At 42.6% G+C, this 27064-nt stretch overlaps 1 long non-coding RNA gene across 5 annotated transcripts in view; it reads right to left on the bottom strand.

Annotated features, from left to right (window-relative positions):
* Positions 1-27064, bottom strand: part of LOC147246527 (uncharacterized) — a 326594-nt gene that overhangs the window by 172711 nt on the left and 126819 nt on the right. For all 5 annotated transcript variants that reach the window (XR_015109778.1, XR_015109776.1, XR_015109777.1 and 2 more), the window contains one exon: positions 24190-24305. This is a non-coding gene — a long non-coding RNA (uncharacterized LOC147246527). The remainder of the gene's footprint in view (positions 1-24189; positions 24306-27064) is intronic.

Genomic DNA, 27064 nt, shown 5'->3' with positions numbered 1-27064 from the left:
CAAAGTCACAAAAATAATAGTTTTGTTTGCCTTTTGTGTGTGTGTGTGTGTGTTTGTGTGTGTTTGCATTTGTGCGAGCGCGCTCGAAAGCCAAATGAATTCCACATTGTGCCGTTAAACGAGCTTTACTAATTCCGTCATTATTTGCAGAGATTTCACACATTCCAGCAGAGCTTCACACGTTCCAGTAAAAAAAAGAAAAAAGAAGAATGAAAAAAAAAAAGACAATTTATTTTTGATCATGGAGGTGCTGCTGTCTCACCCACAATGAAGGCTTTATTAACAAGAACGCACGTTTTAACGGCACAGCAGGACAATGAGACGAACGCGGCTAATGACTATAACATGAGTGAGAAGACAAATCGCGGTGCAGCCAGAGAGGAAGCCACAGAAGTAAAGTCATGTCAGCTTCAATTAGACCATCTGAAGAGTTTAGCAGGCAGAGCTGACAAAGTCCAATTTGTCCAACATATTTCACTCCACCTTTTTTTTCCCACATGTGTTCGCCACTCACAGCTTTCAGCACCAGGTTTGGATAAATATTCACACTTTCTCCACATAAGTCTCAAGGGGAAGATGTCCCGTACTCTCCTCACTTTTTTTTTTTTTGGCGGGGGGGGGGGGGCGTAGTTTACGTAGTAAAGCCATCAACCGTGATTTCTCCCCCCCCCCCTTTTTTTTTTTTTGCATGTAAGTTAATTCCCCTTCTCCCCATTGACGAGGTATTCTGGAAGAAAAAAAAAAAACACTTTTTTTCTGCTGTCGTTCTTTTTTCACTCACCCACGGTCTGTCTTTCTGTTGTACGCACACAGAGCTGAAACCCTGCGGTGAAAGTCTCACATATGCCATCCAGTTAGTGGGGTATTTTTGTCTGTGTGAGTGGGCAGCGGTGTCACTCAATAAGCTTTGAGCTGAGCGGAGGGAGAGCTGTGAAAGCCAGTCACTAACAAGCAGAAAGAGAGAGAGTGTGAGAGAGCGAGAGAAAGAGACAGAGAGAGAGAGATGAGCTATACCCTCCCTGCATCCCACAGCCAGATGGCTAATCTCGACAGAACAAGACACATATTTTATAGTCAGATTTAAAAAAACAACCCCACAAAAAACCAAACTAACGCCATTACAATTCAAATGCCTTGTGGTCACAAATTGCCCTCAATGAGGAGAGAAAGGTCCCATCTTGTCAAAATGAGTTGAATAATTAGATTCACTGGAATGGCCTCGGATAGATTGCAAAAAAACACACTCAAGGTTGGCGCTGGCAATTTGGAGTAATTTGTTTTTTTTGTTGGATTTTTTTTTTTTGGAGGGGGTTTGCGTTCAGGAGAAGGAGAGTATTCACTGTGTGCATCCTTGCAAAAAAAAAAAAAGGGTTGCAGTAAATAAAGAAATAAAAGTGTAAACCCTCTCCTCACGGCGAGCTCCGCCTGTGGCCTGAATGATGACAGGCTTGATTCCTGCTGGCGCCGTGCCAGTGCATCGCCCAAGGATGCCCGCGGGTGTCTGAAGCAGCGTGTCCATTAGCTACCTGTGTATAGACTACTCCTCCGAGACACACAGACACTGACGTCTGCTTTTTCTTCCCTTCCGGAGATGCCTGAGATACACACACACACACACACACGCACGCGCACACTCACACACGCGCACCTGAGGCATACCATCTGGCCAAGTCTTGAGTACCGTGCCGCTATGGCCTCCACTGCGCTGACCACTTAGCTCTCTTCCTGTCACTCAAGCTCATCGGCTAGTGCTGTCAGCACAAGTGACATTTACTTTATGTACGGGGGGGGGGGGGGGGGCACATCCACACAAAAACTAGTACTATTAAGCTTTGAAGTATAGTTTACAGTATAAACACTGCAAAATTAGAGCTGAAATAAATTGTCAATACCTCACATACACTGGAGAGCTGCTCTCATTGATTGCACTTGATTTTAACACTTGATCACAACTTTATCCCCTGGTTTTCTACATTTTGTGATGTACTGTAAGGCATAATTAGGTGCTTTGAAGGAGACAATAGCCACGTTTACATGCAGACTTTTTCTTCATTCCGATTGAAATTATTCCGATTGAAGAGCTCGGGTCTACTGTTTACATGTGACGTGATCTATTCCGATCTGGTTTTTACATGTGCCACTTCATTTAATCGGAACCGTCGTTTTACGGCTGTGTCACATGCAGAGCGATGTAAACATCACGTGACTGATCAATGATGGAGGTCCATCGTGTGATCAGCACAGTCGTTCCGATTGCGTTGACACATTTATTCAAGCAAAAGCTTGATACGGAGGCGCTTCTACTGGAAGCAAGGAAGAGGAGACGGCGTACAGAGGGGAGCCTTTTAGTTTTCATTTCGCGGAGTTGGCCCGTGCTGCCCGTTTTCGTGGAGCTTGACGTGGACTTTTTTGAACAGTTCAGAATTTCTTTTTTTCCTACCGTCTAAGCGTGCGATAATGTTCAGATCTTTAAGGGTTTCTATTAAAAATAAACTCTCTGCCGCAGACCAGTCCTGCGCGCACTGCTGCTTGGAAGCCGCCTTTTTTTTCAAGTGAGGAAACGTCACTGCGCATTTACGTCCGTTTCACCGTTTACATGATAAGATTTTACATCTGATGGGTTTGGGAAAAGGAATATTCTACCCCTGTGAAACCGAATGAAATACCATTCGGTTTGGGCCTCTTTATTCGGATTGAGGTGTTTATATGGAACATTTTTATTCAGTTTGGGCTTCTAATCCAATTCTAATTGGAATATTAGGCTCCATGTAAACCCAGCTAAAGAGTAGAAAATACTCTTATGATCACAATGATTATTGGCTGAAAAAGCTTTCACTGTTATGTGATGGACGCGGTGTATCGAAGGTGCTTCTGTCCATAGACAGATGTTTGTTTGTGTCATGAATGCACTAAAAATCAGCACGTTTATTTTTTTATTTTTTTTTTAAGTCGGGTAGAGTTCTGGCGTGATGGCGCGTGGGATGAATTGTAGCCGACACGACAAGAAGTCCCAGAGGTTCCTGCCAGAAGCGGGCGAGGAATGACTGCGTTCACGGGTTTTCCGGTTCACATCAATGGCGGCCGCAGCTGATAGATACGTGTCTCCTGAGGGGGTTGCAAAGACCAGATGCTAGCAGCTGTTAGCAGCTATTTTTTGAACTGTGCAAGAAGGGCAATAAAGACCCGTATCCATTTCAAAAAAATGATGAGTTGACACTATTACAATCAATTACCAGCGTAATATATCTTAATCAAATAATATTGGAATAAAAAAAAACTTTTGTGCATTTTTTTATTAGCTTTTGGCAGTTAAGCAGGATTTATGATTATTGAAGTTTTTTCCGCAAGTATAATGGTTTTAAACTATTTGGCAATGCAAGAATAGGTTTAAAACAGATTTATATTTTGGTTGCTTCATCATTGTGATGCGTTTCAAATAAATAAGAATTAAAATTGAGATTTGGTTTACCACTTCAACAACCACGCAACACACCCAGCCAGTTGTGATTGTGCAAGATGCCCCAATGGATGTTATTTACACTCGTCGACTCATACGCCTGATTTTATGAACACCGGGAATCAGAAACAGCTGTTTGATAGAGAGAGACTAATGATGTCATGCCTTGAATCATCTGCAGGGAGCCCCACACCACGGGGGGCTGTCACTCAACAACAGAATGTCAGCAGCGGCTCAGCCCCTGTTTGGGGAAGGCCCTTGTCAATCATCTTTCAAAGCGACCGGGGAGCAGGTGGACCCACCAATCAGAGAGGGTCCCAGCACAGCAGGCCCGGGACCAGGAAGTGATGCGCCATCTGGAGTGAGGACGAGCTGCGAGTGGGCAACTGAAACAAAGTGGTAGGGGCGTGCAAGAGGGAAGCTGCTCTACTGTGTTGCTGGATGTAACAAGGGCATTTGCATTCCTGCTGCCAATCACACCCGCTCTGCTGTTGCTTCTAGTCGTCAGATTGCGCTTATTAAAACAGCGCACATGTTGCCTCGAAGAGGAGGAGAGGATCAGTGTGAGGACTGCTGATCATTTTTGCTCCATCAATCAGTTTAGTTACATCGTGGGGAATTGCTGTAGTTTCAGGGATAAAACTCAAGTCTCTATCGGTGGTTCCCAGACCTTTTCACGTCCTGTGGACTCTGGACTCTCACAACATGTCACATTTGGCTGTATTTGTATGCCAGTGAAAAAGGAAATATAATAAAACTTAACTCTTTTCCCACCAGCTTTTTAAAACAAATACAAAGTTGCCAGCCACTGCCAGCATTTTCTTTGCAAATTTTCACTGATACTTGAAGACCCACAGAATATTTTGGGCCATGATTATGAAGAAAACAAAAACAAAAACATATCAGAAGATTAAAAAGTCCTTGTTTGTGAATTAATTCTTTTGTTTTTAATTAATCAACACTTGAGTGAGGGTTGGTCTCATCAGAAACAGATTTTTTTTTCAGACAAAAAGCTGAGAAAAAGGGGTTTTTGTTCAAGAAGTGATTTTCAAATTTAAAAGTTCCGTATGGTTGTTTCAAATGTAGTCAATTAAACATAAATAATAACGAGCAAACATATTGAGTGAAGTACCTTCAGGCTCAGGCCCTAATAATCTGTCTTCTGCCCAACTGAAGCGCTCCCTAGGTGGCCTGGCGCGACACCCCTGGAGAACCACAACATCGATCCCTCAGGGACGTCTTCCACAGCTTCTTCTTCGGTTGTTTGTGGTCCCATAGGTCCCATAGGTGAGGTAGTGTTTCACGAAAAGTGCAATAGCACCGCCAAAGGCATGACAGTGACAACAATATTCGCTAGAAAATCTCGTCAATGGGATGTGTTGGCCTGGAAATGAGGGACAGTCTTTTTCAAAGGCGGGAGGAGGAGTTAAAATGAATGACGCCTCACTAATGTGGTTTCAGGTGCGCTGAAGGTTCTGACTTATGCTGCAGGACGCTAGGCTAGCACGGCTAACAGAACGGAATGGAGGTGGCAAAAACTACTACTACTTTATTTTTGATGACAGATTTTAAGAGGGCACAATTGTTTTTTTTTTTATTTGTTTGTTTGTTTTCCCCGACGTAACTTGGCGTACCCCTGTAGCGTCTATATACCCGAGTCTGGGAATCATGTGCTGCAGCTTGTAGGATGGGCTGAATACTGTTATCAGCGTTAACATGATAAACAAGTCTTGGTATCATCACACTTACACTGATTAAGATCTGTTTCACTGACACACACACACACACACACTTTTTTGTAATCCAACAAAGGTGAATTTCCAGCTGCAGACCATCATTTTTAACTTGCCAGCTCATAAATTAAAAAAAAGAAGTAAAAATGGCGCCAGTGACGACGAGCAAATTGAAGATTATGACATTGAGTTTGATGTGGGGAAAATGATGGATTTTTTTTTTTAAAAAGCATTAAATGAGGTTTTTTATGAAAAGAGCTTGCTCCTCTCTTTCTCTCTCTCTCTTTTATGTAACAATGATCTTTTATTCCTGTGATAAGAGACAGATCTGCTGAGAGATAGGTCAGAGGAAATGGAATTGAATTGAAATCTTTTGCGCTACATTTACTGAATCATCAGTGTGATTAATAGCAGTTAACACCTCGTAAAAATAGAGCCGCAATTACAGCGAAAAATTAGGGGGCCAGCATTACCATCATGCTAATAAGTGCTGAATATAATTACATTTATCGCAGTATTGTCACAGAGATTGATAAATTCATGCTCAATCTTGTTAATCTCTCAATAACATTCAGCACGGAATTTGACAATGATCTTTTTTGTCATCCGGAATGAAAAAAAAAAGGGCGGGAGCAGACAAAGGTCAGAGAAGATGGTGAGAGGCAATGTGAGAGAAATAGAGAGAGAGAGAGAGAGAGAGAGAGAGAAAAGATATACACCTGTCCACCTCGAGTATTTTTCATCCTATTCCCAGCAGAGGGAATATACCGGATAATTACCGACTCTAAAAACTGTGTCTTTGTGTGGCGCTCTGAAAGGAGAAACTCTCCAGCACTGAAGAGATAAAGCTCAAAACAAAAGCAGCCTGAATTGGACCAGGATTAGCTTTAATGGTGGTAATTACCAGAGGGGATAACAGCCTGGTCCTCTCTGCCCATCACTGAGGCCCAGAGCAGAGGACAGCAGGAGGGGGAGGGAGTAGTGGGGGGGGGGAGAGAGACCTGAATCAGGGGCTCATCCTGGGCTTCCTGTGTGGCTAGTGGCAGCAGTTTAGCACATTCAATTGTAAAACACTTCGACGAGCCATCTATGTCTGGCCTCTCCTGTGCTAAAAGCCACTACTGTATCTCACTGCCCCAATAATGGCTGTGCATAAAAAAAGGACCAGGCCCTCTAACACTGTTGCTTCTTGAATTACAATCTGAACTGATGGCATGGATAAGAGTACCCTAAATTATAGCGGCAGGGGAACAGAGGGCCCCCTCTCTCTCTCTTTTCTCTGTCTCCACCTCATCATAATAGCGGCATAGCATCAGCAAGCGGCACCATGTGTACAAGATAAAGCGTTATTATTAAGGCCATTGACAGTGATGGCGTCCGCTGACTGAAAACAAGAGAAATTAAAATGCGACATGGTGCCGCCTTAGTTAGGGGGGGAAAAAAAGAAGAAGAAGAGGAAGATGGGTGCCCCTAAACAACAGTGGGAACAAAAGAGAGAGACTACAAGAGCCATGCGCAGGACAATCAGCTGCTCAGAAGGCTTTAATTTACTTTAAATCTCTACTGGTTTGAGATTTGAATACGATGATCCCCCCCTCCCCCCCCCCCAAGACATCACACACTCTAAATAAAATATACCACTTTCCACAAACACCACGTCCGCATTCCCAGGGTGTGCGTGGATGTCTGACCTGTGGTGTGTTTGTTTCCTGAAAACTCAGATCGATACAGAAACAACCCACCAGACAATCAATCCACAGGGAAGTTGGATCTATAAATATCTCATATGTCCAGCTGAGCCAGACTGTCTGTTGCACTGTGGGACTGAGCTCATAGATTCAGGATACGCAGGATCCAAACGCTCTCGCGCCGTGTTACTCATCTTCCCACTGATCACATGAAAAGGTGTGAATTGTTTCTGTATTTGTACCTAAACGGATGCGTTTTCTTGTTTCTTTATCAATGGAAGACAGACCGGGAAACTTCAAGGTTATACTCTGGATGTGCTATCGGCATACATTGTATAAAGGTTAGGGTCTAATAAAAAAAAAAAAAAAGTAGAGGGAAAAAAGCGAGTTGCTGGGTACACAGTCTTTTAATTAGCTCTTTTGAGTTCTCACAGGAAAGCTTTCGCAGGAGAGAAAGGAGCTGTCATTCACAAACCCACCTGTGACAATCCGGCCCTTTTGCTGGCATGTGTGTTGGTTCTTATCTAAGGGATAAATCAAGAGGGATCATCACATTTCTCGGGCCTCTTAAAGCTTCAGGGAGACCCCCGTCTATCTTCTCTCCGTAGGGTTAATTTCTTTCATCTAACAACGGTTCCACCAAGAGTCTTTAAATTCACCTGGGAGCGATTGCAGTCACACCTCTGGACGTAAATGATAAGCAAAATGTTCAAGAGATGCACTGATTGTAAAGGGTTTTTTGTTGTTGTTGTTGTGTTTTTTTGGCTGATTTTCTGTTTCTGTCACAAGTAGATTCTAATTTCAGATGGTTTTCTTTTCAAATGTCACTTTTTCTTTCATAAAAAACAACAACTTTTTACCGCCTCCCTCGCGCAGAAGCAAACCTCTACAAGAAAGCGCTCAGGGTTACTAGTCAGAGATTGCGTGAAAAAAGGAAGTTGGATCAATATAACAACACATGTAATATCAATTATTTTCTATATACAGTATATATATATAAACAAGAACCATCAGGTTACACATCTTGAATGAATAGCAGCACAACCCAATTTTCTGAAAAGCAGCAGCAGACATTGCTGTCTGGTTCTGGTCTTTTTGCCGGCGTTAGCCACTTTGCCCTTGTTTTCATGGATCTGGACGTCCACAACTCGCCACTAGCGTGTGTGTGTGTGTGTGTGTGTGTGTGTGTGTGTGTGTGTGTGTGTGTGTGTGTGCCTGCGGTGTGTGGACCATCGTGTATCTGTAAACGTGAATTTTCTGAACTGATCAGCTGGTGTCCGGTCACAACTGATTTCACTCAGCGTGTTATTGATAATAATTGATGAGCGATAAAAGGTGCAGAATTAAATCAATTTAAACTTCTACCAACTCCTTTCCCTGCATGTGAAATGTGTTGTATCAGTACTGGTGGTGGTGCAATTGATCATCTTGGTTTCTTTCCCCTTCTCTTTTGTTAAGTTTTAGTTCATTTGGGAAAAAAAAAGGACAAAGTGTTAACTGTACACTAATTATTCACAGAGAATAAAAAGAGAGTTCCTGTTTTCTACTTTTACTTTAGTTTTATTGCAAGTTTTAAAATGACAACATCAATGATCAACAGGCATAAAACCATTTCCTGGCAGCAGCCGATCAACTGCTGCGTCTCTGATTGCCATTCATTCATGAAATGATTCGTTCAGTTTATCTTTTATCTATTTATTTATTTTTACCGGATTCCTGAAGTGTTTCCTACAATTACACGATTCCAGAAAGGTGACACAAAATAACTCAGCAATCCAGTCAGCATATGATCCATTTGTGCTAACAAATTCCTCCAGGCTGACATCAAACATCCAACCACATGTCTGCCTGCCCTTGCAAGGAAGTCAGCATGGAAATCCCCCTCCTCCCACCATCTCTCCAAATAAGTTTGCGGTTAGCATCTCTCTCTCTCTCCCTCTCTCTCTCCTTATTTTAATCCGGGAGAAACTCTACAGATGAAAGTAAAGTAATGCTGCTAATGTGTGCGATAGTCCCAGCCACATAAACCCATCACAATAAATTAAAGACCACAGGCGTTCATCTTGGCCTCATGTGACCAAACCTCCAGATAGAAACAGACGTACAGTCACACAGTCTCACATTGTCCTCTAATACCCTCCAAACCAGAAGCAGCCAGTAGGCAGGCGCCCATGTTTCCCACTCCAGGCCTATCTGGCTGTGGAGATAAAACCATACTGTAAACAAAACAACATTTGACTCATTGCAAAGACATGAGGGAAACCTAATAGCTCTGCTGCACTGGTGCACGCTCTCCTGTTCGTTCATTATTTGACGAAAGTCAAATGATTAAAAAAAAAAAAAATCACAACTTACGATGTGATCTTGCTTTAATGTGAATCTTTAGTTTTGCTTTTCCTGCATACGCACGCGCGCGCGTACACACGTATGCTGACAGACAATTTATGTGCCCTCTCACTCTCTCACTCTCTCACTCTCTCTCTCTCTCTCTCTCTCACACACACACACACACCCACACACACACACACACACACACACGAACAAGGACAACACCCATAAAATTCAGATGTCTCCACACTCCATCCTTTGTGAGACCTTATTGTCCTGGTTATTACCCTGGGTATTGTTACAGAGAATTGGTATGCTTATCAAGGCCTGTAGTCTAAAGTTGATACGACACTGGCCTGGCAGCTTCATTAAGATTGATATCCTGCTGCAGCACACCCAGATGAGCTGATCTAGGACATATAGCAGGGAGCAGCCAAGCAGAGTTCGAGAAAGAGAGAGATAGATAGAGAGTGAGGGAGAGAGAGACTTTGACAAAAAGACAGAAAGAGACTCTAGGTTCAACCTCCCAAGTAGCTCAATTGCCATCTATTGAGCCACTTGAGCTCAGGAGAGGGGGGCCAGGCGTGCATACCTCTCTCCTTTAAGGGGACGTTCTCCCCCTGTAACCTCACCCTGCCAGTCATAAATTACCTTCCTCTGCTTCGGCCCTTTTCACAGAGGATGCAAAGAAGGCCCCTATAAGTGTCTCTATGAGCAATTAAGGCCTCAATAGTACGGTATCAAACCACGCTGACCTCCTCCAACCTCTCGTGTCACTGGGACCTCCTAAAAAAAAAAGGGTCTTCTTCATTTTGTCCCCAGAGTGTCAGCTCTCAGTCTACGTGCAGTTACTGACTCGTGTTCTTTTTTGGGGGGTTGTATCGAAGGTCAAAGGTCAACTGGAGTTGCAAGTTTTTTTGAGTGTGCGTGCGTGTGTGAGTGTTTCATTTGTGTGTTTTTGAGCAATATTTACAGCTGGTTTCATTAACTGCATGTCACGATGCTGTCTCATTAAACAGAGTATTTTAATTCCGCATGACGGCCTCCTTTAAGCCATCCCATCACCTGAGCCACATTCACTCGGTGTAGCCAACTGGAATGGATCTTTATGAGAAATCCCGGTGCTAAATTCAGCCCGTATAGGTCAGAGAAGATTGCAGTGTGTACATTAACCGAGCACACAGGCATGACTAATTTGCTGTGGTGGACAAAACAAAGGCTTTCATTGATATCTCCATATCAAGTCAAGGCTGAATCTATTGTATAGGCTGGGTTTCCCCTGGCCAGACCTAATGATTTATTACTCTGCTGACTGGCCCACACGCTCACTGATTGGCAAGGCTAGGGGCCCATTAAAAGGCATATATTTTTAATTACTGTTTACAGTGTCAATAGCAATGCTAATCACTTCAAAAATGGGTTTCCTGTGCTGGGTGGGGAGACCTGATAAACAGGAATGACTCTTTTCTCAAGTGTATTTTTAATCCTGATGTATTATTTTAAAAAATAATAATAAAAAAATTAGAAAAAAGTGACACTGAGTGAAGCATTGGCTCTTAAGCTTTCATTTCACCTTTAAGGACCTTCATTAAAAAGGAAAAGAGCCTCTAAATGTGAGCTACTGAGTAAACATCTGTCATTGAAAGGCATCATGTCAAACCTGAAATGGCCCTTGTCTTGCCTGTGTGTGTGTCACGTTTGTAAAGGAAAATGATAAGGCCAATCGAGAGTGTGTGTGTGTGTGTGTGTGTGTGTGTGTGTGTGTGTGTGTGTGTGTGTGTGTGTGTGTGTGTGTGTGAGAGAGAGAGAGAAGGGGTGAAATGAAAGTCTTTTCATTAAGACAGTCGTCTGCAGACAGTCGTTTAACACGGTAATGACATTGCAGCAGTGTGACCATTTATTGTCAGTCGTTGCAATATTATGACCAAAACACTAATTTCATGTTTACGTCCCAATGCTTCACTATACTGTTATCCTTGGCTTTTTTTTTAAACGACGTTATATTTCTACAGCACGAGACAGCACGTGGACTCTTGAGTGTATTCCTGGTGAAATGTCAAGCTCTGTCAAACCCACTGACCAGTCTAGGGCACACACAGTATATCGTATTATGGAAGTGGGGCAGTTGGAGCAGACCCTTCTGATGGCCTATACAGCGCTCCCTATATGCATGCAGAGTCATTGGGCAGATGTGACCTCGCGAGCACACAGAGGCTCTTTGTGTCCAAGGGATTTAGAGTCCCCTGGGCCTCCGGACTCTAAACATTAACAGACTTACTGCAGAAGGAACGAGAGAGAAACCCTTACTCTACTGGCATGCAACATTAACTGGGGCCAAGTCACTCCAAGCTATACTTAGGGCATCAACAGTATATATATATATATATATATATATATATGTATGGACGCCTGCGAAGATGGCAAGATGATGCTGGAGTAAGACCGCACACTAATGAGGTGAAACAGCAGTGAAAAATATGTCAGTTATCGAGAAGAGTGCATATATTTATATAGCGCCGCACACTTGTTAGCATACATTAAGGGTCTCAAAGCTAGATAAGTCCTGCTCAGGCTCCATAAGGTCCATTTCATTTATTTCATGCTGCAATATCCTTAACACGATTGAACTCATCTTCGGTGATGTGACTGCTGTCGTGTAATTGGAATGTGTTTGGGCCGATTGTTAGATGTAGCGCTGTTTTAAAAAAGGAGTGTTTTGAATAAAGGACCTAATAATGTGTCAAAGATTGATGCCGCGAGTGTGACGAACATGAAGTTATCTGGCGCCTCGCTGCCTTCCATCCACTCTATAATTGTGTGATTACTCACTACTGTAGTTTAAAGCCGTCTTGTGATTCCCCGATATTCTCATCATTTTTTTGCTAATAATAACGATACAACATTTGCATAAAGGAAATGAAACAGGTTACATTTGCATATATTAAACATTTATATGTATGTATATGATACATTTACTCGTTTCAGGAAGCGCAAGGCAAGATAATAGTAAAGAGTAAGACAGGAAATAGCAGGAGCACAAATCCACAGTAAATATTGGTCTTCGCTATCTGCAATCCCCTCAGACAGGACGCTGGATCATTTTTCAGCAAAGAGCCCCCCTGTTCTTGAGGACTAGGCCAGGCCCTGCGTTATTAAATTATCTCCCTTGCTCCGCAAATACAATTTCCTGCATAAATCACTCAAATGATCCTTCAGACTGTCAGGTCCAAGAGAGTGTTTTTCTATCCTATCTACCTCCGACCAGGTTATGCAAATCCCACCAATGTGCGTTCGATTTCTATAGAGTTGCTTCAATTGTCTGCATTTGGCCCTAAATCCTTAGCTCATCCTCATATTATGCCCCTGTCCTTGATAAAAGTGACACTAAGCATCCAGCCATCACCAAGTCACTAATGCATCACCCGCCCCCCCACCAAAAAAAAGAGCTTGCCAATTTTACTAAGCCAGAAAACTGACCCTTCAACCTTGACCTTGGAAACATTACAATAGGGGGAAGGTCATAGTTTGTGCATATGAGATCTGCTGGGCGAAGCACTGGGAAGAGCTTATTATGGCTCCTGGGCTGAACGGAGCAATCATAACCAAGGGTCAACTGAGTTTAAGACCCCGATACTGAAAATACATAACTGCCGTAAATTGAGCAGATTAAAGTTTGTATCATCATCATCCTCCCTATACGTCCAGCTGGACCTCTGTCTAATTATAATTGATTCACATCTGTAATGCATTGGAGGTTTAGAGTGACTTCAGCTCGATTCCGGACAGCTGTTTGAGGACCAGCAGTGGCCTGACTACACAGGGGGTCTTGGGTGGATGTCTTGAGAATGGACCTTAAAAAAAAAAAAAAAAAAAAAAAAAAAATTCTAAAAAGGGACAAAGGAATCTCCTGAACAATGTTCTTGCTGATACAATGGTGGTGCACCGGGGAGGAAGGGGGCAAAGGAGCACTGCCTATTCTATGAGCTGAATGACCAGTGCATTCCTCTCCAGTCGCCGAGCAGTAAGCGCAGTGACCAGGAGTGACAAGTCTTTACACCACTTTGTTGACACTCTGTGTGCTTGACCAATATATTCCCCTCCCCTCCCCTCCCCTCCCCTGTCCCTCTACTTCCTCCTTAGGCTCTAATTCGCCAAATTGCACTTCTATTGGCATACTTATTTATCTATTTCCCTCTTTCTGTTTTGCTTCGCACTGTCACCCTGCGTGTTTATATTCAGAATAAAACAGGGAATGGCTTGGTACCCGCACATAAATACACGCTGGGGTCAGGTCACTGCTGCAGCATTACGTACCCACATTTAGAACACATGTTTGTTCTCCTTAGAAGCTACACATCAGCCATATGACAAGCGAAATGGTTGAATATAACATATGGGACAGTATCAAGGGTTCATTCGGAGGACAGGGAATTACAGGCCTTTCCTCTCCCTCTCTCTCTCTCTCTCTCTCTCTCTATCTATCTCTTACACCCCCGCCCCCCTCCTTTCCTCCTCACTGTCTTCCTCATGGATATACACAGAAAAAGGAGGGATCCCTGAACTGCTAAAAAAACAAAAAAGTCCCTAAATCCCAAAGACTAACAACCGAATGTAAAAGGCCAATCCCTGATTAAAATTTAAGTTCAGATAAAGCGAGGCAGCTGTACTGCACTCGTGGGGAATTCATTTAGGAATCAGCATGTGAGGGAAGAGATTTAGAATAGTTGGGAATCAGTTGAATTCTGCTGATAAGGTCGATGAACTAAGACATATTTACCCAATGTATTTTTTTGTAGGTGAAGGTATATGCATTCAAAATCCAAAGGTTTTGAGCGAGAAGAGTAAGTGGGTTTACATGCAGAGTTGCAATTGAACTGCAGCGTATTTATGCCATTTAATTGGACAACTGTCATTGTCTCACTACGCAGGAAACAGGGTCGGATTCATTAACGGATGGAAGTAAGTCCACCTCCAGAGGAGTAAATGGCAGTATGCACCCTTACAGCTGGTTGCAATCAGATTTTCTTCTGGCTGATCTATCGCGTCAATATGCTAGCAAATAGCATCCCTGCGGAACGGTGGACCAGAGTAACAAGTAAAATCAGCCTCTGTAATCTATCACCTTTTAGCACCTCTGATGTTTTCGCTGAGCGGTGATTGCAGTGGCTTGTGTTGGGACAAGAGTGCGGGCCAAGTTTGGGCCAAATCTGGTCGATACTCTAATTTGTCCTTCCTATGCATCTCCTTACCGTTCAGTTACACTTAAAGGACACATCAAATGTGTGTTTTGCATTTATGTGTTAAATATGACAGAAGGACCAAGGAAACATTCAAAGAACAGCCAGGAGAATTTTGGGACGTGAGTTCGGGCCAAGTGTGGGCCAAGTCTGGCCAATACTCTGATTCGCCCCTCGCTTGCATCCTCTTACCGTTCAGTTACACCATCATGGAGTCATCAGATGTGTGTTTTAGACTGATGCATTAAATATGACAGCAGGATCAAGGAAACATTCAAAGAACACCCAGGACAATTTTGGAATGACTGCAGACTGGGCATATCAATCCTGAACCGCGTTAGTTGATCTAAATTCAAGCCTAAAGTGTTTCCATGTATTTTAAGAGTCCATATTTAGCCAGAATAACATAAAAAAATCACCACTTTTTCCCATCAGGTGAAGCCGGTGAGTGACGGGGATAACAAAGCCACCAGCACTTACTGTAAGTTACAGTGCTTGCCCTGTGTGAATGTCTCATATGCTTTAATTGACTTGCTAAGCCCCACGTTAAGCTCCACAGAGCTTCGGCATCAGCACATCCGCACCTGTGACAGCAGCACGAGAATGACGGCGCTCATTAAAAACTTGATTCAGATCTTCAGCAGGAACCCTGTTGAGTCACTTTAAAGCAAGGCGTTCATCAGAATGATAGGTGGCAAATACAGTAGCAGGGGAAAATTGGACTTGAAAAAGAATGTCTGTCTCTCCATTTTTTTTTTTTTTTAAAAACCTTCCGCCTAATAACCCGTTTTTCCTTTGTACTCTCAAACAAAATGGCTTCCGCAGCTGTACGCAGACCCTTTTAAGGTGAGCCGTGACTGGCATACATGTCTTCATATAGGGGCCTTAATTTGATGCTTGAGTACTGCTGAAACTCCCTTATGTGTTTGTTGGCTCTATTTTCTTTTTTTTTTTAAAAGACTCGAGTTAAAGTAAACCGCATCAATATTTCATGTACCTGTCCTTAAGATAGGCACCGTACTTTTCTGATCCGAAAGCGTGATTTGTACCGTTACACTGTGAAGTGAATTCTGCAAGCAATGTCTGACCTTGTAACTCTGCCTATCAATGACGGAAGAGACTCTGGGAAAAAAAAAAAAAAGAAGAAGAAGAAGAAGAAGGTAGTTGTATGGTATCGTGGTGTACAAGCAGTGGAAATGAATTCAGTACAGCGTATGAATCTTGTGACGAGAAATGTTCCGGTAAATTATGACACAAAGCATAATTCATGTGATAAAAAGAGGGAAATATTGCATAGATGGAGCAGATTATTGGTTTGAAGGCACGTACCTCCAGGCTATGAATATCTCAACTACCTAGTCTAAGAGATAATAAGCACCATCTTAATGGTTTATGAATCTCATTTGATTTATGGTTATTAACCGTAGGAGAATCATAGTGTGGGCTGTATTGATGGACGGGGGGGGGGGGGGGGGGGGTTGATTTCAGGACAGAGCTCATGCCAGTTTACACATAGACCACCGTGGTTATGCATGCTGAATTCACCATTTTGCTTCTACTGGTTAAAAGCTTACAACCAAACTTCAAGCCGGTCATAAGTTTGATTTTTATTCTCTTGTTTAGGGAACTGACTGACACCATTCCCGTCCTGCCCATGCCTCCAAGCAAGCCCCCCCCCCCCCCCCTCCTAAAAAAAAAAAAAAGATCATCAATAAAAGAACTCTGGTGCAGATTGGAGAAGGCATGAGTAGATTTTCAATGGGATTTCAGGGGAAAGCCACAAGGGGCAAAAATCTTTTGCTTTTGTCTGTCGTTCAAATGGGTCTGATGAGCCTGGAGCTGGAGGCTTTGCTTGTCATAGAGGTCCTGATCTCTTGTGTGAATTGATTCCCATCATTTGGGAAGGTGTGTGTGTGTGTGGGGTGGGGGGGGGGGGGACTGTACAGACCAGGGGGGTATCATTCTGCCTGGGAGAGCAAGATAAGGCCTAAATGAGCTCAGACCAACTTACGTACAAATTAAGCCAGAAAAAGCCACAGAGGAGGGTTTTAGGAGCCGAGGAGGAGGAGGAGGAGGAGAAAAGAAAGAGAAAACAAAAATATGTTAAGTTGTGTCACTCTGAAATGTTAGATTAGTTTTCAAAGAGATGGAAGCTCTATCCTGTTGTGACGTTTTCTCTCTGCCAAGCATTTCATCTGATTATGAGTACTTTGCAATCTGCGACAGCATGATTGATGCTCCACTTTCATGAGGGGAATTTTAACAGCACCTCTTCAGCGCTCAATGCGCACCCAATTATGCGTCTGAGCTGGTAACCTTGAATTTATGTCACCATGGCAACAAAACCCCCGGTCATGCATTATGGATTATCATTGAAATTCTACACCCCTACCTAACATAATGAGAGCCCAGGACTTAATCAAATCAGCCCATTCTGTGTGACACAAAGTGAAGAAGGAGCTCTCATTGTGTTGGGGTTGAGGCTGAGAGAAGCCAGCCAGGCAAGCAGGCAGGCAGGCGGGTGGCAGACTTGGCTGTGACGGCCCCAGCAGCTGCAGGGCTAGCAGCCTGATAGATGGCTCCCATATACATCAGTGAACATATAGACAGATGGCCCTCAATGGCTGGAATTTCCAACCCAGGAAGCAGCTGTTCAGCCTAACCTCTGCTGTCCGTCTCACCTTGTTGTCATGGAACATTGAGCAGAGAAGGAGAATGTGGCTGGTGACATGGTGTGGAAGTGTAGCACCAAGCTTTAGGACAGGGGAAGGGGCCAGAACAGCCATTTAAGTCTGGCTTTCATGATCGCATAGACAGATAGGCACAGAGGGCCCAGAATTATTAACTTCTCCTTGATCTTTCTCCCTATCTGTGTATGACATAATTGTTGTAAATCACAGCACTGGATTAATGCAATGTATTTTTCATCTTGTCCCGAGCTTCTGCCTCTACTGCAGCCTGAGCTGTTACATAAAATATTGATTGCTCTTGTGTATTTCTCTCATTGTATGTAAGCATTTTTATTCGCTAACAGGCAAGCGGAGCAAAACAGTATCGCTCCACTCTCAAACTCTCTGGAAGAACTTTTAATAGCTCAGCAGATTTTTTTTTTTTTTTCCGTCCGCTCTCTCTTCTGTTTCCCAGCATCATCCCGCTGGCTCTGAACCCTTTTATCAAGGGAATAGAGCAGCTGGAATTCACTGGTCTAATGGATGTAGTGGATTTTCATCCAGCGACATTCTGACCTGGGATTGGACGGTAATGATATGCAACTATGTATAACAAGGAATAAAATAAATAATTATAATAATTTTAAAAAATCGCATTCGCTTTAAGAGGATTTCATGATTTGAGCTAATATTTACAGAGTAATAAATAACTAAATAGCAATTAAATAAGCTGAACACTGATACAATCATATTTAATGTTTCAAACAATAGTTATAAGAGCACAAATAAGTAAGTAATCATTGTTATTTATATATAATCAAGACTATATAAATAAATAAGTGCGTCATAATTCAAAAAAAATAACAATAATAATAAAGGTAGTTATACATTTTTATACAAGTATTTATTTTCCTTGTGTATAGCACAGTTCACACAGAGTAACTCAAACTTTTCCAAAGAACTCAATTTTAGGGACACTCTCTGCTTGGAAACAACTGGGAGATGTGAGTGCTTGGATGTTTATTGAATATATAAAAAATACTTCGGAAGCAAAACAAAGTCAAGCATAACAAATATTTTATGAACGCTGCTGTGAAAAAAAAAGGGGGGGGGGGTCGTATCAGCATCGGAATGCTAATATCCAATATTCTTTGTGCGAAGTGGAGTGTTTTCAAATAATAGGGAAAAAAACTTTCTGTAAAACAAATAGGAATTCATCTACACCTTGGATCCTCTGCAGCTGTCTAAAACATCTGCATATTTCCAATAAACATAACAGGGTAATAAATGTTATTTTCTCTGAAGTGAGCGCATCACAAGTGGTGTCATCTAAAATGTATTTGTGATGTGCTTGATGAAGCCTGCTCATCCCTCTGTAATGACACCCCAGCCTCTCTCATGTGTTATGCATCACGTCTTGTTACCATCTTCCTCTGAGCATGCCTGTCATGTGTCTTCTTAGGCCCCTCCGGAAGCATCGCATCAGCTAAGGAATACATGGCAAAGGAAGAAGGTGGGGGTGGGGGGCATTATTAGATGCCTCTTCAACTTCTCAAACTCCAGAAGGTGTCATTCTCACCCCCCCACCCCACCCCCCCAAGCCAGTCAGCCAGCCAGCCAGCCTGATTCATTACAGAACAGAAAGGAGAAAGCGGAATCCATAAAGCAGTAGGTGTGAGAACAGTTAGTCCATTCTCACAGTACATTATTGATGTCGTGTTTTTTTGTTATTAGAACGTCTCTCTTGCATTATGCATATCAAGTTCACGCCGAGTATCAAGAATGTTTTACAGACCCCCGATAAGTATGAGAACGGATTATTTTGGCCTGCGTTTGAACCTGGGTGCGTGATCAGGAGGCACTCGCGTCGTACGGCTGCCTCTGTGAAAACACTGATTTCTCATTGAAGAAGCACTTCAATTTTCTCCCCATGGCACTTCAAGTCAACAAGGAGTGCTGGCTGTTGTCTTTTTTTTCTGCGATTGTGATAAATAAATAAAAACGAAGAAAAAAAACCAAGATGAAACAAGAAGATCATGAAAGGAGTAATGTCCACTATACCGTAATCACGCGCTCATGCAAATCAGGTCAACCGGTGATGTTTGGCTCTGGATCACGCAAGGAAAATAAAGAATCACTTGTAAATTATGACTCTTAAGTAGCGCATGCATAATTGAAAAAAGAAAGTGACATTCCCATGGTTTGGGGGATAAACTCAGGTCGTCTGTAATGTGGGAATGCACTGATGGCACCAACGTGCACAGGCAGCTTTCTTATCTTTAGTTTCCCTGCAGGCTCCTCGTATATCACTGTGCTGTATTTGACATAGGAAAGCATACAAGAGGACATACATCAGTGAAAAGTTACTTTTGCTCAACTTATTCATTAATCATCAAGAGGAAGACTGCATCTATATGGAGGTACTGTTTTATACTAATGACTTTGCCTCCCTTAGTAACCTTCCTTTGACAGCTATACTATGGGGTTACAAGGAGAGTCACACTTGTGCAGTCCCCCACTATCTCATTTGCATAGAATTAATGATGCATGCATATGCAAATGAGCATTTTAAACAACGTTGATTACTGCCTATGTATTCATAGGCCAACAGTCACACATGTCTGACATGCCACTTCTGCATGTAATTTGCACCACAGTAAAGGGCAACTGGTGGCGTCTCTCACGTATAGGCTCACGGTGGCTGCAGGCAGCGCCGATAACTCCTTCGTCTGTGTCTCCACAGATGTTTGTTTATCAGTCTGAATCACTCCTCTCGGAAGGGTGGCCATATTACAGACATGACAGAGAGAGAAAATGGAAGATTTCAAAGCTGTTTCATGTAAAGTAAGTGTTCAAGGCTTTGAGAAGATCGGCAGCATTTGGAGGTTTCCGCTAACATGCTATGTCCTCCAAGTGTAACATTAATGCTTCACCAGTAATTACCGTGTGCAGGGACACAGCGGCACTGGTATGACACGAGCAGAATACAGTAGTTGCTCTTGTGGAAGACAAAGGCATCAAACCCAGATATTTTCCGAGTCTGTGGATACATAGCGGCACTTTCATCCTGCTCCTGGCTGTCTGAGGTCCAGGGAAGCCATTCAGATGAGCGCCCTCATTTGGTTAACCCTCCTTTTATCTTTGGGCTAAATTTAACCCCATTCAGTGTTTAACATCTCTGAATAAATGACTGACATACCCACATATTTGAAGAGTTCTCCTCATCATAGCTCGGAAGGATAAAATTAAATGTCCTGTACTTATTTTGTAGGCATCGGTGTTCTTAGAGGGTCAAAAACACATTTGGTTGATGCTGAGGTCACCACACCATGAGAATTGCAATATTCAAGTATTTGTGCCTTAATCCATCATAAGCATGTAGTAGTTTAGAACGCCTGAAAGTTCCCAGGACTTGAGAGAGGAGGAAACCATTCTCCCGCTGCCCTCCTGATCAAAAATGACATTTAAGCAAAGTCAGAGTCTGAGAGAAGGTTAATATTGAGGACGATGATGAGCCGTCTTTCTGAGACCCACCTGCAGACCAGCTGAAATGACACCCTCCCTGAAACTGAAAGTTATTACAGTCCGTGTCTCCCACTTGATCAGCCTCAGTCGTGCTAATGTCGTCAAAATGGTTCCAGGCGACACCAGAAAACTCTGTCAACAGTTACGCTCTGTGCAACAGCAACGAGTGTTTAGAGGAGACGACAAAATCAAGAGGCGGAGCTCAGACGTGACTGATATTACAGGCCTCTGCGTGACTGCGGAAGTAAATCCTCAGGTTGCATCGACCCTGAACATATTCACACATTTTCCTCGTCAATGTTATGAATGACACCAATCAGAAGTGAGATTTTTGTGGTGATTTGCAGAGGTTTTTGTTGATCAAATACACAGTATTCTGCATGTAATGAAGGTATTCTTGGGTAGACCAGAAAGTACATGCTTTCTTCCACTGTTTTTCTTTTTCTTCGGCATGTGTGCTATGACTGGCAGCTTCAATAGGGACATATTACAGGAGTATTTTTTAGATTAAATGGTAAAGAAAATACAATTTTTATTATTATTGTGACATGACGCTAAGACTCCAGTGAATCTAGATTTTGAAAACTAAAACCTAAGTCTGAAAAGAGAATATGTCTCTCTGTTCTAACGCTCATTACGAGGAGGAATTTGCACTTTTGTGGTGTTATTTTTTCCTTTTTACAATTCGGGTCACGACCCACACTTTTACAAGGTTCCATTTCAACACGTATTACACTGTGTCAATATTTACGATCTGGTTGTAACTACCATCCACATTATATCTGCGCTGTGCCGTCATTTGCATTTATAGACTTCAACTAAACGGCCTGTTTCTTATAAGAGAAACTCTAAAAGTCACCAGTATTCTTTTTTTATAACGCACCGGATTACGAGGTTTTGTGTATACCCTTATTTCTTGTTGCGTGCTGACGGTATTAGAATCAATATACTAATGTATTTCTTCTTTATTTCATTTCTGTAGTCTGACACAAAATGGTAATGAATGCTCAGGGGATGTTTACCCCATTTGGATTTTATAGAACTTGGTGTCTGAATTGATTAATGTGAGCCTAACCTATGTTTTCATTATGAGAGGAGAAGAGATGGTTTGTCCATCAGTCTGTGTGTGTGTGTGTGTGTGTGTGTGTGTGTGTGTGTGTGTGTGTGTGTGTGTGTGTGTGTGTGTGGATGTGTGTGTGTGTGGTGGCTGGATGGGGGTTATATTTTGGGGTGGTATGATTGACCCCACACACACACACACACACACACACACACACACATACACACACGCCTCCATGTGGAGGTAATGAACCTGAAGACAAGCAGCGGCAAGCCTGAAATTTCATGCATTGGGGAGAGCGCCAGGGCATACATAAGGCTGGCTTGGTCATTTGTTATCATTAATCTTTACATTTATGGCCGCAAATATGTTATTAGGAGGCGTGTCCTGAGTATTTCACTTTGATTGGGCTGCGCTCTATGACATATTGATCAGTTGAGTTGGGGAAGGGACAGACAGCATCAGGCCAAAGTGACCGAGACCTTGAATTTGGACATCTAACAAAGGCATGACCATGAATGTCTGCCTCATATTGAGCATCCTTGGTAATTCCCCCTTTCCTTTTGTAGGGGAATCAAGGGCACGTAAAACCCATCACATTTAGACCCACCACTAGCCGGCTGGCTGAGTAAGTGACAGCATACATGAAAACCAAGATGGGGTCCGGCAATGACCAGGAGCCTCCTTTGGATTACATTCTAGGAAATCCTATCCGTCTTCATTCAAGCATTTCACTGCTCACTGAAATGTATTGTAGGCTGAACCAGGATTCAGATTGGTTCTGTGTGTTTGTGTGTATGCATGTATATCATATCCAAGTCACGGGAATTCAGCTATGCAAGGCCGCCCTAGTTTGAACCACCTCTTAGCATGCATACCCGTCCACTGGCTGCAGAATTGAGCAATAATAAGCTGACATGATTCCTGTATTAATCATCCATGGAAATTTTTATTGGAGAAGTACTGCAGGTCAGAGCCAGCAGCCCTCATATTATCCTGCATACAGTTCATGTACCACTCATACACCAAAAAAAAGGACCTGCTGGATCTCAATCAATTACATCTGAAGCTATAACGGCACTTGCTATTTGCTAGCTCAAGCAGCAAATCCCGTGATAAAACCAATAGCGAGCTATCACACGCCTAAAGAAAAATGCCAGCGTTAGTTTATTAATGAAGCACGTCTAGCTCAGCTATTTATGCGGTGGCATTGCTTCGCACCATATCTGTCTTTGTAAGTCAGAAAACAATACGCCATTAGTCATACGAAAATTCAGTGATGGAAAATTTCCAATTCAAGAGGGAGGGGGAAAAAAAAGGTCCCATATATAAACATGCACATATACATTTGTGGGCAACGTTGTGGAACTCACTAATCAGTGTCTGATGAAGGTAACATTTCTCTCTGTCTACAGTGAAACTAATGGGAAAGGGAAAGCCATTTGGCACACTGCACCGCTTGACGTTTGTGAAGATTTAGTAGTTTGGTAGGAGACAATTGCTATAGAATGTGTGTGAATCAGCACTGCTCTGCAAGGTGAGCTCATGCTTGTAATCACGAAGCTGCTGCAGGACTCGCGCAGGCTTGTACTGCACGCGTGCTGAGTAATTTGGGAACATAAGTCTGGATATGTCAATTGGAAAATGAAAACAAAAGTTTTGTTCCTCATCTCTGTTCAAACCTTCTCTGAATTTACTCCTCTTCCATGTAGAAAATGTAGAAGTGTTGGCAAATATTTGATGGAAGATGCGGACAAAAATGAAAGAACAAGTAGAAATGCAGACTTCGCAGTGACGGATGTGAGAGCACTTTCTTAAACGGTGAAGCTCAGCTGGGTGAGCGCGGAAACCAGGCCAGTTTAGGGTTAAATTCACCAATAACCCTTCCTTTCTAAAACCATTATGAGAATTGAGAAAACGATCAACACTAATCCAACTACTCCTCTGCCAACTGACAGTAACGTCGTTCCTGATTGGTTCTTGCATTTGATGACGCCGCTGGGAAAACAGAGCGGTAGGAAAATGACTTCACTTCGAAGCAGAGAGCGGTTATGTTGGCATAACAAGCTGTACTTGGCATGCGAGTGTGCTGTAACACTGTGATTGACTCGCACTGGCTACCGTTTACCCATTTGAAATAATACAACCTTTTTCCAGATATATTCCACATTCCAGATGTGTCTTATTAGATAAGAAAATCAGTGAAAATCCTCTGGTGTGCACCAGGCGTCAGCTGATTTTAAAATAGAGAATTAAGCTAGCTGTTGATCCGGCTACCAGGAGACCGTGAACCAACTAGAAGCTAAGTTTTATATTCCTGTACAATTTGTTTTTATTAATTTGCCATTAAATTTGTGATCTGTATTCATATACATAAATAAATTATGCAATGAAATGTCATCGAGATTAATGGAAAACAGCTACAGACACTGCATTTATGGAAATTACAGTATCATTCTTTGTAAACCGTGGTGTTAATGGACTTGACATACCTGTGGGAGAAAGTGGAGGGCAGCAGAGATCAGGTGGGTCATTGTGCATCCGGACTCCCAACCTTCTTCTTCTCTCACTCTCTCTCTCTCTCTCTATCGGTCTCTCCAGCTCCAGGCTGTAAATTAGAAGGACAAGTTGTATGTGACGATGACTGTTTATTGGTCTGTTTAAATTCACCCTCTGTTCACGTCGACGCATTACAGGGTGTAGCTTAAAGAAGAAAAAAAAAGAGAGAGAGAGAAGAAGAAGAAGACGGCATTTAATATAAATGATCTGGCGTTGATTGTGATGGATATACTATGCAGAGACACCTTGCCTCAAGGGCATCTGGGGGGGATAACCTATCATTTTCTTCCTCTTACGCATGAAGGGGAAGAATGACTGAAGGTCCAATGTCATCACAGTGTCTTCAATAGCACACGGCAAACTCTCAGAACCACACATACATCTTGATATACCACAATAGATTGTTGTTGTTTTTGTTTTGTTTATTAAAAAGACGTGTGGGTAGCTCTGGATGTGCGACGAAAGCGTCGACTGCAGCGTTAAAGTACAGAGCTCACCAAAAAGAAATGTCTTTCCTGCAAAATAAAAGACAAAAAGGCCTCATATGTTAAAGTAAACTGCAGGCGACTCTGTGACCTTCTGTCATGTATTTTTTGCTGAAGCTACTGCTAAGTTTTAAGTCTTTGTAGTATTTTCTACCTCCTCTCACCTTTGCTGATATTTCAATAAAGAAAGCCAAAGTGACCCAGCTTTATAAACCTGTGCTCAGCATAATAAAGCCTATGTTACGATTAATGAGATACCCAGGGCATTATTTGTTATCTTATATATCTTATTGATTGCATTGTCTTTCATCGTTGCAGCCACACACTCTCTCTTTCTCTCTCTTTTCAACACCTCCTGGCTGTCTGTTTTGCTCTCTCTCTCTCTCTCTCTCTCTGGTCCACTCGTTCTTTCCCCTGAGCCACACGGTTATATAGGAGCTGTTGAAGGTTGAATAGTCATGGCATGCAAAGTGCAAGCTTGTATAACTACGCGACCATTACCTGCAGCGTCTGCGTGCTAATAAGTCATCTTAAGCCAATGACCCGTATATATCAAGTCGTCTTAGAGTAGCAATCCAGGATTGCTGCCCATGCAGCTCTTAACTATCTTATTTAGAATGGACACCAAAGACTAAACTCATTCCAACTTTGACATTGTAAAAACACACACACACACACATACACACAAACTGGCCAATTACGTGTTGATTGACCTGGTTTCGGTTCCAGGCTATGTGAGTGACACTTCCAGAAAGCTGGACAGCCACATTTTGTTTTGATCGCATCCAGCGGCAGTAACGGCTCGAGCCGGCGAATTCCAAATCGCCCCTCGTCTATCGGAGGAAAAGCTCCGCTGTTTGATGGAAACAGCGGATTGGAAGTGACACAGCATAAACGGGAAACGTCAAACAATTAAAGAGTGTTTACAGCACCAGATGAGCCACTGATGAATCTGGCTGTCAGAAGCCATTTCAGAGGAGGGTAAACCAAAGCAGCCTGATATATAGGTGCTTCTCTCCATCCATCCCGCAGAGTTTCTCCCACTGAAATGGTACTTTTTACGTGTTTGAAGTGCTTGCTTTGCCTTATCTTGAAACTTTAACGTCGGGCTTGTGAATTTCCTCCACAGCATGTACAAGTAATGCTTAAATTGTTGTATATGTCATATTTGGCTGGTAGAGCCTGGGAATATGCGGTGTAAGCACTATCACTAGAGCTATTAACCTTGACATCATTATGCAAAGTGGAGAAGAATGACTCCTCATAAGGAAAAATTACAGGCAAGAGCTGTGAGCTAGTAAAAAAGAAAAAAAAAAAACCCTGAAAGAAATAGGGAGAAAGGCATTGTTGATAGCAGGAAAATTCCACTGAAGCATTGAATATTAATGCATAGAATCTCTTTGTGAGCGCCTGAATCATTGTTGTGTGTTTATGATAAATGAGAGCTCCTTCTCTCTGTGTCAGGGTCTCTTGACCGACAAATAGCAGGCTAATGACAAAAGCTAAAACATATGGTAATGGAGCCTCACAATGCTCCGCCATCAATGATACTTCCCTCCAGAGCTGCTATTCACCTGTATATAATAATTTTCATATCAATGTCTACCTTTATTGTTTTAGTGATTAAATATCAGAGAGCCTGTTTGCTGCCTGATTATCCACTTCAAGCTTTCTGTGCGCCATTGATTGAAAACAAGATGTCAACATTTCGGTACAGAAAAAAGGGGTCAAACGCATCAATGATTTAGAAGTTTGAGGTAATGTCAACAGCAACAGGAAGTAACCATATTTGGACATGGTGGTGAAGCTCTTCACATCCGAAGAAGTTACCGTGGTAGCGGTGTGCCCTTTACAAGATAGCCTCACCTTAAAACGGTGTAACCACCCGGTGGGTCGTAAGATTCTGCAACAGGGTCGTGCAAGGTCATGTACAAGACAAGATTATAGCTGCCAACTTTGTGATGAATTCTGAAATTACTGCAAAATATTTATCTCTCAATATGCAGTGGAAAATTTTTAATTTTCCATTTCAGGTAGGGACTGAGTCCTTACCCCCAGTGATGGAGGTTAAGCATCTCTGGCGTCCGGTTGCGACAGGAGCAGTTTTGTGTTTGCGCTAACAGACGCTTGTGACCAAAAGGGGAGCTGAGCGAGAAGGAAAAGCTCTTGATCGTTCGGTTCGTCTTCATGAGTCATGACCAAGAGAACAACATCACGAATACAAGCGGCGAGAAGGTGAGAAGCTCGGTCGTCTGCGAGGGACTCAGAGTAGAGACCCTCTCCTCAAAAGGAGCCAGTCGCAGTGGTTCAAGCATCAGGTCAG

This window comes from Aulostomus chinensis, chromosome 17 (genome assembly GCF_037954235.1).
Source record: "Aulostomus chinensis isolate RoL2024-O1b breed Wild chromosome 17, RoL_Achi_v1.0, whole genome shotgun sequence".
NCBI classification, from domain to species: domain Eukaryota; kingdom Metazoa; phylum Chordata; class Actinopteri; order Syngnathiformes; family Aulostomidae; genus Aulostomus; species Aulostomus chinensis.
This window is presented reverse-complemented; position numbering and strand designations above follow the sequence as displayed.